The sequence below is a fragment of the Heloderma suspectum genome, chromosome 12 (genome assembly GCF_057233095.1).
Source record: "Heloderma suspectum isolate Gila_16-S chromosome 12, 16-S_ref, whole genome shotgun sequence".
Classification (NCBI taxonomy): Eukaryota; Metazoa; Chordata; class Lepidosauria; order Squamata; family Helodermatidae; genus Heloderma; species Heloderma suspectum.
The window spans coordinates 25,242,196-25,252,475 of record NC_139469.1 but is presented as its reverse complement, the minus strand read 5'-3'; positions in this window follow the sequence as shown (position 1 = coordinate 25,252,475).

Genomic DNA, 10,280 nt, shown 5'->3' with positions numbered 1-10,280 from the left:
GGAGTGGCAGACTTGACCCCCAGGCCTGAGGTTCTGCCCCCATGGCAGCAGAGGTTGGTGGCTCCAATGGTGGTGGATTCAGCACCTTGTTCATAGCAAGTTCAGCACCTTGGATAGCTCCTTTAGAGTTCTGGCTGAAACCCAGAGTGGATTCACAACCCCACTGAAATAGGAGCCACCAGCCTCCACTGACCCACAGTGAAGACCAGGGGAGGGCAACCTGCATGCCTAACCCAGGAGGGCAACCTGCATGCCTAACCCATCCGCCCTGCATGCCTAACCCAGCCCGTATGGGGACCCGATCTGGGCTGCAGAGGGTTGAGCAAAGGGCGGATGGCACAAGGGGCCATAGTTCAGTGTGAGAGAGCCCCTGCTTTGCATGCAGAACATCCCAGGTTCGATCCCTGGCTTCTCCAGATAGGATGAGGAAAGAATCCTGCCTGAAACCCTGGAGAGCTGCTGCCTGTCAGCGTCGACAATACTGGGCTAGATGGACCGACAGTCCCGCTCCGTATAAGGCAGCTTCCAGCGTTCCTAAGGGGGCATCCCTTAATCTCTGGAGATTCCCTTGCACCACTTTCCACACTGCTTGCGCCCCAGCCGGGACATGAGCCGTGCAGGAGGAAGGAGACTGACTTGGCCAGGGCTTGGAGGTGGTGGCTCCTGCAGGCCCCGTCCAAGTGCTGTTCTCAGTGCAGGGAGAGGTGTGGCACTCCAGGCCCCTCTCTGCACTGAGATTTTTTTTTAAGGGGTCACAGGGTGGGGCAGATGATGTCATGGGAAGGGAGGGGCTTTGGGGTGAGGCCCTGCCCCTTGGCCTCATCTGTCCCACTGGCTTGGTCCAGGGGGGTGGGGGAATATGTCCCAGGGCATACTCTGAAGGCACATGAGGCAGCCACCTTGTTGAAGTTAAGCAGGTTTGTGTCTGGTCAGTGCTTGGAGGAGAGACCACCTGGGAACCAGTTGTAGCCATCTCGAGTTCCACAATGGAAGAAAGGTGGGATATAAATGTAATAAATGAAATGAAGTGAGGTGAGGTGGTTGCCCTCCCCTGGTGTAGACAATACACCAGTGGGCAAATGGTCGTTTCCTATGTTCCCAAGCACATGCCAGGGAGCAAGAAACAGCTACTGGGCAGGGGGAAATGCTTCGGAGAGCAGCTACCCTGATGCTGAAACCTAACTCACTTTCGGAGACAGAAGCAGATACGCTCTGCATTTTGAGGCTTTTCTCCAGGAGAACAATGAGGTCTAGAAACTTGCTTTTGCTTTTTAAATTTGGAAAAATGGGGGGAGCTGAAGCACATTGTACACATGCCTAAAAACGTGGGCAGTTCCGTTTACATACCAAAAGCATCACCCCGCACTCCGCCTTCAATAATTATGGCATGTGTCTCCATAATTTTTCAGACCAAATGTTTCCTCCAGAATTGAGAGTCACGGCATGAGAACAGGATGATAGTATTTGGAAGGCTCTGGAACGGAGCCATTTGGAGGCATTTTCGTTGCAAAGACCAACACACGGGATAAAGAGGCAAAAAAGCCACAGTGTCGTGTTGCTCCTTGCAGGTGTCACTGTGCTGATTTGTGTGGGCGTCTGGGCATACAGCCGGCATCTCCCCGCCCCATGCGTTTTTTAAATGATGGTTTATTTTGCACGTACGTGGGTGGATCCAGTAAGATAACAGGGTTTGTGAAGAGGGCTTTCGGAGATTCAGCCTGACAGCTAATAATTCCGTCAAGCCAGATGCCTGAGATCCTGGGGAAGCCATCAAACGCCCCCCTCCCACTCCCGCGATGGGAGGGAAGCCCTTTAGAAACCTCCTCCCGCGCCTCTCCTGGATAGATTTACTCCCCAGGACTATAAGCAAATGATGCTTCCTGCACTGACACCCCCAAACACAGGCAGAAGGACCATGACGGACAAGCAAACAGAGCGTGCAGGCGATGAGAAACGTGCTCGCTTGGAGACAGCATGATTGGAATGAGAAGAGCATTATGCATGGATCCAGCAGACTGGGGGGTGGGGGCAGAGCCTCTTTAATCTGGAGGGCCAAATTCCATTTGGGGAAAGCTCTCGGGGGCCGCATTCCAGTGATGGGAAGCCCCCCTCCCAATTCCAGCATATTTTAGCTTAAGGGTGCCATCCTATGCATGTTTAGACAGAACAATGTCCTACAAGTCCCAGCATTCCCCAGCCAGCATGCTGGCTGGGGAATGCTGGGACTTGTAGGATATTTTTCTGTCTAAACATGCATAGGATTGTACCCTTACCCTTTTCGGTGAATTGAGGCATTAATAAACTGTAATAGATACGTTCTAGAAGATAACCCAGCTACCATTGTCTAGTTCTGTGTGCCCCTGTATGCCCATTGGCTAGTCCTGTGTGCATGCACAGGATTACATTGTAAACCTTTCCTATGAATTGAGGCATTAATAAACAATAATAGATATGTTCTAGAAGATAACCCAGCTACCACTGGCTAGTTTTGTGAGCCCCTCCCAACATATTCTCCTGTGAGTACTGCTCCACTTATGGGTTTCCTAGGCTGGAATGATACATGCTCGGTGTTGTAGGACTTTTTTCTGTCTAAGCATGCATGGGATTGCACCCTAAAGCTTTTCTTGCCAGTAACTAAGCCATAGGAGAGGCATTTCAACCTTTTGGAATGGAGGGAAAAACTGCCGGGAAACTGCCACAAAAGCTGGGAAACCACCAATTGATTGGCTGTTGAGGGGGAAAGGGTGGGGCCATCAGAAGACCACTAGAGGGCTGAATTAGGGACCCCCCCCCCCAGAGGGCCTGAGCTTCTACACCACTGCAGGAGACATTACTTGAAGCCTCACCTCTGCCATACATCTCCCTGTCCTTTCTAGCTTCCACCAAACGCATGCCACCAATTCATTTCCTGGCCGTAGACAAAGCCACTGTTTCTTAACCTCACTTGCTCATCTGGAGAAGTTAATAATAATAATGACAACAAGAGTAGTAGATATGGCAGTGGAACGTAAGGTTGCTTCCAGGGGAAGGGGGCACAGCCTTCTGGAGAACCTTGGAGGGCCAGATTGCACCCCTGGAGGGCCAGATTTGGCTTGTGCACCCTAGGTTTTGCAATTCTGCACCCTTGGCTTTGTAATTCCCTTGGCTTTGCAAAACCCTTATAAAAACCCTTTGTAAAAGCCTTGTAAAACCCTTGGCTTTGTAATTCTGCACCCTCGGCTTTGTTACCAGCACTAGGAGCTTTAAGCTAAAATATGCTGGTATTTTGGCCTGGACCCTTCTGCCTTTGGCGCCACCCTCTTTGCCCTCCATTGGAATGCAGACCCCGAGAACTTCTCTGAAACTGAGCACGGACCCCGGGCTGAAAGAGGTTCGACACCCCTGGTGGAGACCGTACTGGGAGAGATGGACCAATGGTCTGTCTTGGTATAAGGCGGCTTCCTCATCCAAGGGCACCATTGACCAAGCAGTCCTCTTGTCCCTGTCTTGTCCTCATTTAAATTCAGGACCACTCACCTGTTGAGAGTGCCTGGCTCTTCTCACAACAGCTTCCTTCCTTGGTTCTTCTTCTGCTGGTGTCAGACCACTAACATTGCACCCGTGGCTAATTGAGATGTCTGTTGACTCCCGAGAGCTGGAGGGTCTCCATGATACAACTGCCCACAAACCGCCTGTGTGCTCCGTTGGCTGGAAGAGTCCAAGCTCGAGAAGACCCCGTCTTGTCACTGCTCTCAGTCACTGTTGACGTATGCAATGTCTTATGGTCAAGTCCCTTTGAAGTAATTTCTCCCCCCACACACGCTCCCAAGTAAGTCTTCCATATGTCTTAAGACCTTATGGTCAAGTCCTTATGGTCAAGTCCCTTCAAATTAATTTCTCCCCCCACACGCACTCCCCATTAAGACTTCCGTATGTCTTAAGACTTAAGTCAAGTCCTTATGGTCAAGTCCCTTTAGGACTTAAGCCCTCATGGTCAAGCCCTTTGAAGTAATTTCTCCCCCCCCACACACACACACTCCCCATTAAGACTTCCCTATGTCTTAAGACTTAAGTCAAGTCCTTATGGTCAAGCCCTTTGAAGTAATTTCTCCCCCCACACGCACTCCCCATTAAGACTTCCATATGCCACCGCATCAAGAGATTTCCACATCTGAACAGAATGGCTCAGATCTTCAGTCAGGCTTAAAAACGGATAGACAAAATGCTGCAGAGATTATTATTTTTTAATGAAAAGCAGTATAGAAAAAATCTGAAATAAATAAGTAAATAAGGATGGTTGAGATCTAAAAATCAGGCAACATATGAATAGTAGTAGTAGTGGTAGAAGTGATATTATTATTTCCATGAAATTTTGTTTTATTTCAAAATAAAGTTAACAAAATAAAGGCAACTAAAAGAAGATACGGAATAATACATCAAGATAACTAAAGAAACAAAGAAACTCACTAATTATGATTCTTGGTCCATAAACTGATATGCTTATGGGACATCTACAGTAAAATAGCCTATGTAGGAGCTCAGTATCTAATGAAAGAGTAAAAATAGTTTATACAGCATATAAAAAGAGCATGTAAGAGTATGTGTATATTATTATTATTATTATTTACTATACAACAAATAAATTATTATAGGGTACGATCCTGCAGTCCCTGGGAGAGTGTTATCCCAAGGGTGGGGGCATGGGAAGTTTTGGATCTTCCTCTCTGAAGGCTGAGTAAGAAAAATCTGTTCTTGGAGATGGAGATCCTACCTTGTAAGGCTCCCCTGTGAGGCTACTGAAACGTCTGTACTAGATGTCAGAGAAGGAAAGAAGGAGGCACGCTGGGAGAAGCTGTGGAGATCTGCAGGAACAGTGGTGTAATTTATTTATTTATTCCATTTATATCTCACCTTTTTTCCTTCCTAACGCAAGGCGGCACACAGAATCCTCCTCCTCTCCATTTTATCCTCCCAACAACAACCCTGTGAGGTAGGTTGGGCTGAGAGTCTGTGACTGGCCCAAAGTCACCCAATGAGCTTCCATGAGGACTAGATCCCGGATCTCCTGACTCCCAGTCCAACATTCCACTACACCACACCACTGGAGGCAGGGCTCACAGGGGCGTAACGCCAGCCCTTTTTTGTTATCAGGGATGCTCAGATCCTGTCCACACACCTCAGAATTCCGTGTTCTCTCTGAATTTAGCTGCAATCCTCACAGTAGTTGGGGCGGGGTGGGGGATGAGTTCTCCCAGCAACAATATATTATTCTCTGTTGAAATGCAAAGTATTTGGCGGTGGCTTGTTACCGAATGAAAAAGCAGTTAAGACACATTAGATGTGCAAAAGACCTGCTCCTGCTGGAGAGGAAAACAGGTAGATTGGCTTTGTTGATATGGATCAACACAACTGCCTGCATTTTTGGTCTCTCCTTGAGGGGGTGGCAGTGGGGTTATTTAACCCAAGATGAGCCGCAGTGCGTGCTGCAGCTGTTTTGATAGCGCAACCCCCAACTGCGGGTTGTGTCATGTCGTCCAAACCTGGTCATCATGGGTTATTCAGGGGTTAAACAGCCCTTGCTTAACCCACGATTTGCAGTAGGGGTTAAATGAAGGTTGCTTAACCCTCAAATAACCCATGAGGACCAGGTTCAGGTGACACGGCCCAACTCCCGATCGGCCTGACTGGGTTTTGTGCAATCAAAATGTCTGCCACACGCACCCAGCACATGCCATGGCTCATCGAATGATGGCATTTTATTATTTTATTTGCTGGTTACATGTATGTCCTGCCTTTCCCCAGATGGCGTCCAAGAACCATAAGAAAACCCCACAAAATACCATTGTAATACCTTTGTTTACAAAATACCAAAAGGACAAGCAAATGGTGGGAATTGGGTATATGGAAATGGGCCCAGAAAGATGGGATGTAGCTGACTGCGGCGGAGGCAAGTGCTTTATTTATTTTTACTTACTTAGAAAGACATTTCTAGACTGCCTTTTGTCCCTCAAGGTAGCTGATATCACATCTGGCTTGAGCTCTCCTCCATGCACTCTAGTATTCATCCTTGACCCTTTGCTTCCAGGTAATAGAGCTAAGTGGCAGTCATGTGATTTATTTATTTTTAAAGGGCTAACAGAGGAATGAGAGACCTCATTATTCATGGTGAAAGTGGCAATTGGGTCACAGTGAGCCTATTATGGGATGCAAACGTTAAAAGGGAAACAAACCAAAGCCATCTCGCTATGGGGCTGTTGTGTATGCAGAGCATGATGAGCTTGGAAGTTCTCTAGCCCAAACCCCATTGATATGAACGGGAGGCACACAAGAAATGCTGCATGGCCCCATATCCAGTTCAGCAGCTGAGGCTTCCCAAGTGCTGTACCTCACTCTTCCCTGACCCAGCACCCTACAGATGTGTGGGACGGCAACTCCCCAAATCCCCAGCCAACATGGAATTATGCGTGTTGCAGTCCAGCACATCTGGAGGGCAGCAGCTTGGGGAAAGCTGGTCTGTAATGGAGAAGTTGATCAACAGCTCTTAATGAACAGTGATGGCTAAATGGAACCTTTGTGTACCTATTTTTTTAAATACCTAGTTTTATTTAGAGAAGTAGAAAATGATCTGTTGCAACCAAGTTAATAAAACATAGAAAATCCAAACCACATATTTGTCTCTCACTCTCAGTGAAAAAGAGTAAGGGCGCAATCCTACGAGGATAGTTGGCTGCCTCCGAACTCAGACTATCCAGTGCAGTGCAGGTTGCGCATGGAGGGCATCCTCTCCTCTGCACTCCAGCTGTGCTGCTTTTGTGGCTAGAGGGCCAAGTTCAGATGCCTAGCTGGGGATGTCAAGAGTGTGTGTGTGGGAGGCCGGATGGTGCATAGGAAGCGTCGTAACAACATTTCGGCGGTCTCCTCCCCTCCCCACCCCTGGGAACACCCCCTTTTCGCCCGCACCACGCTTACGAGCATGGAGACGGGGACGAACTGTGCTGCCTACAAGGTGGCAGGGGCGGGGAATGAGGTTTCTGGGAACTGAGCTCGGAGCCCTGGCTCTGAGCTAGGTTCCCAGAAGTAGAAAAATCCTATGGCCCTCAAGGCACTGTCTAGCAGCCATAGGATTGCCACCTTCATTCTTATATGCCAACGTCTACAATACAACGGAAATATAGCAAGTACATCCTAAATAATTGCCAAAATGTCCATATGGATGGTTCCTTGAGATTTTGATTTGTTCTAATATCTTATAAGTGGATCCCTTTTTACTGTAATTATAGAGCTGTTCCTCTTGTATATACCTTGCCACATATTGTAGGTGCCAGAAAAACACCTGTAAGTGCTCTGAAATGAAGAACTGGTGCTCGAGTTTTGCGTCTTCCTCTTTTTTCCTTCTCCTTCCCAATCCCTTTTCCTTTCATGCTGTGTCTTCTGGAGGCACCACGTTCCCAGGGGCCCTCTCATTTACATTTTCTCACAATGCCCGGGGTGCCTGCTGCAGTGATGCTCTCCCCTCACGTGGTGCCCGCCAGATGTTTTAGCTGCCAAATCAGCCGCCCCGAAAACATCTGGAGGGCACCAGGTTTGGGAGGCCCGCTCCAGGACATTGTGTGCAGTGCTGGCTCCAGCTTTTTTAGGGTCCCTGGGGTAAGGCACCCTCAGCGGGCCCCTCCCTCCATGAGCCCATCTTTCACTACTATTGTCACTACTGCCATCACTCCTCGTGTTCTTCCTCAGCATGGCTCCCGCTTGCTTGCCAGGCAGAGACCCAGGGAGCAAGGAGGCCGTGGCACCTCCTGCTCCTTCTTCTCAGCACCACCGTTGTCCAGCCCAGAGCAAGAGACAGGTGAGTAAGTGGGGTGCCACAGTGAAGAGGAGGAGCAACGCCAGGGGGCTCCTGTCAGTGGGCCCCCACTGGGGTGTGGGCCCGCTGCAGACACCTAACCGTGCCTACTCTTGACCCCGGCCTGATTGTGGGAACTGAGAAACGGGACCTTGTAGGTGTCCACTTCCTGCTTGGCATCAACGCCAGTGGGCCCTGCCAGGGGGCTGAGACTCCAACAGCTGGCCAAAGGTGCCAGATGCTGACATCTGGCCTGCCAGCCAGAGCAGAGGGCTTGATGGACCAACGGTCTGACCAATCCGCAGCTTCAGGTGTTCAAACGAGGATCGGCTAACTCCACCCTTTAGAACTGCCACAGAGCGCATGCTTCGCTTGTGCAAGGCCCCATGTTCCTCCATCCCTGGCGTCTCCCGTTAACACATGGCAGGGAACATCCCGGCCAGAGCTCTCAGAGCCATCATCAGGGCAGCACTGGGCCTCATGGACCAGGGATCTGCTTCGATTTCAAGAGGCCCCGAGTGTGCATGAAATCCGCAGCATCCGGAAAAGTCGCTCAGGTCTCTGCAGTCTGCTATGAATTAATCTGCTACATCTTTCTTGAACGACGATGTGGTTGCTGATGGCTTCCGGGCGTTTTTCTTGTCAAAATGTGGCATCCATAATGGGTAGTGAGCAAGATGGGGCGGCCGGGGCGGGGGCGGCGGGGGAACACAACGTATCACCATCAAACAACCCTTTACATTCTTAGCAAGGGTTAGCAGGAATGTATGGGGGGATTTGCTTCCACTGCTTGTGGCTGTTGGCATTTCACTGTAATGAACTAATTGCTTGATATGATCGTGAATAAATTACTTAATGCTGTTCTTCCCATCCCCCATCCCCGCCCCCATCTCCATTGAGGTCTCTTTTAACGCAGAAGGCTGGGACATGTGTGTGGAGAGGGGTGGAGAGGGTGGCCGCTACTCTTAAACAAGGGTTGGAGAAAGAAAGACCATGTTTGTGCAGTATAACAACAATGCATTTTCCACAAATGCGTAACGACCTGAATGGGATTTTGAATGGTGGAAATGAACAGAGAAAGAAAATGCAAAAGGGGTCAGCCTGCAACTGCTTGCAGCAGGAGTGGGCAACTTGTGGCCCTCCAGATGTTTTGACCTACAATGCCCATCAGCCCTAGCTGGCATAGCCGATGGTGAGGGATCATGGGAGTTGTAGGCCAAAACATCTGGAGGGCCATAAGTTGCCTTGGAGGGAAAAAAGCTCTCACCGGGTGTCTAAACTAGCATTCCCTGACCTGCTGCCCTCCAGATGTTTTGTTTCAGACTACAACCCCCATCAGCCCCAACCAGCATGGGCAATGCTCAGGGATGATGGGAGTTGTAGTCCAAAGCATGTGGAGGAGCGCGGGGTTGGGGGAGGGTTGGTCTAAAGCAGGGGTGGGCAACTTGTGTCCCTCCAGATGTTTGGCCTGCAACCCCCTCCGGATGTTTTGACCAGATGTTGGCCAACTCCCTCCATTGTTTTGGCCAGCAACTCCCTCCAGATGGTTTTTGGTCAGCAACTCCCGCCACATGATTTTAGCCTGGCAACTCCCTCCAGATGTTTTGGCCTACAACTCCCATCATCATCAGCTATGCTGGCTACAGCTGATGGGAGTCGCAGGCCAGAACATATGGGGTATCAAAAGCTGCCCACACCTAGTCTAAATGAGCATTAAGACTGTACCTGGAGAACCTCTCTGGGGAGGGACTTTCACAACGGGGGTGCCCCCCCCCTGCCCCGAGAAAGCCTGTCCTGTGGTAGTCACCCAGCTTGTCTCAGCAGGCAGGGGTCCATTTAGTAAGCCATCCACAGCTGACATTAACCCTTGGGCAGGGACACATGGAGACATGTGGTCCTTTAGATAACCTAGGCCCAGCACCCCATCTACCCGCCGGAAAGGTTGGCCCAGACCTGGTAGCAAGGAAGGATCAGGATTGGGAGCGAAGCGATACCCAAGGGGTGGAGAAACCATGTTTGTACTAGCTGAAAAACTAGGCCACCTGTCCTGCTGCTGTTAAAGCTAGTACAAACCATGGTGTTGACATCTTTTATGCCACCCCAGCCCTGCCTGTGCCAGAACTCCCACTGGATCTAACACAGCTGCAGTTGTTGTTGAACTGACAGCGAGAGTGAAACCCAGCACAAGGGAAATGTTCCCAGTTTCAGAGAGGGGGGAGTACCACAGCATCCTCCATATGGCTGCTGCAGAAGATTATTGACAGCAGAGGAACGTCTGATATCCGGGGTCCCTGCCAATGATGATTCCTGACTATTACAGTCAATGACAGTTTTACCCATCTGATTTAAGCAGCGCATGATTCCAAGTCCTAATATTTAGGATGCAGGAAGTGGAGCCTGCAGCAAGATATTGCAGTGTAGCTTCACTTCCTAACAGGAGTGCTCCTGTTCAGGGTTC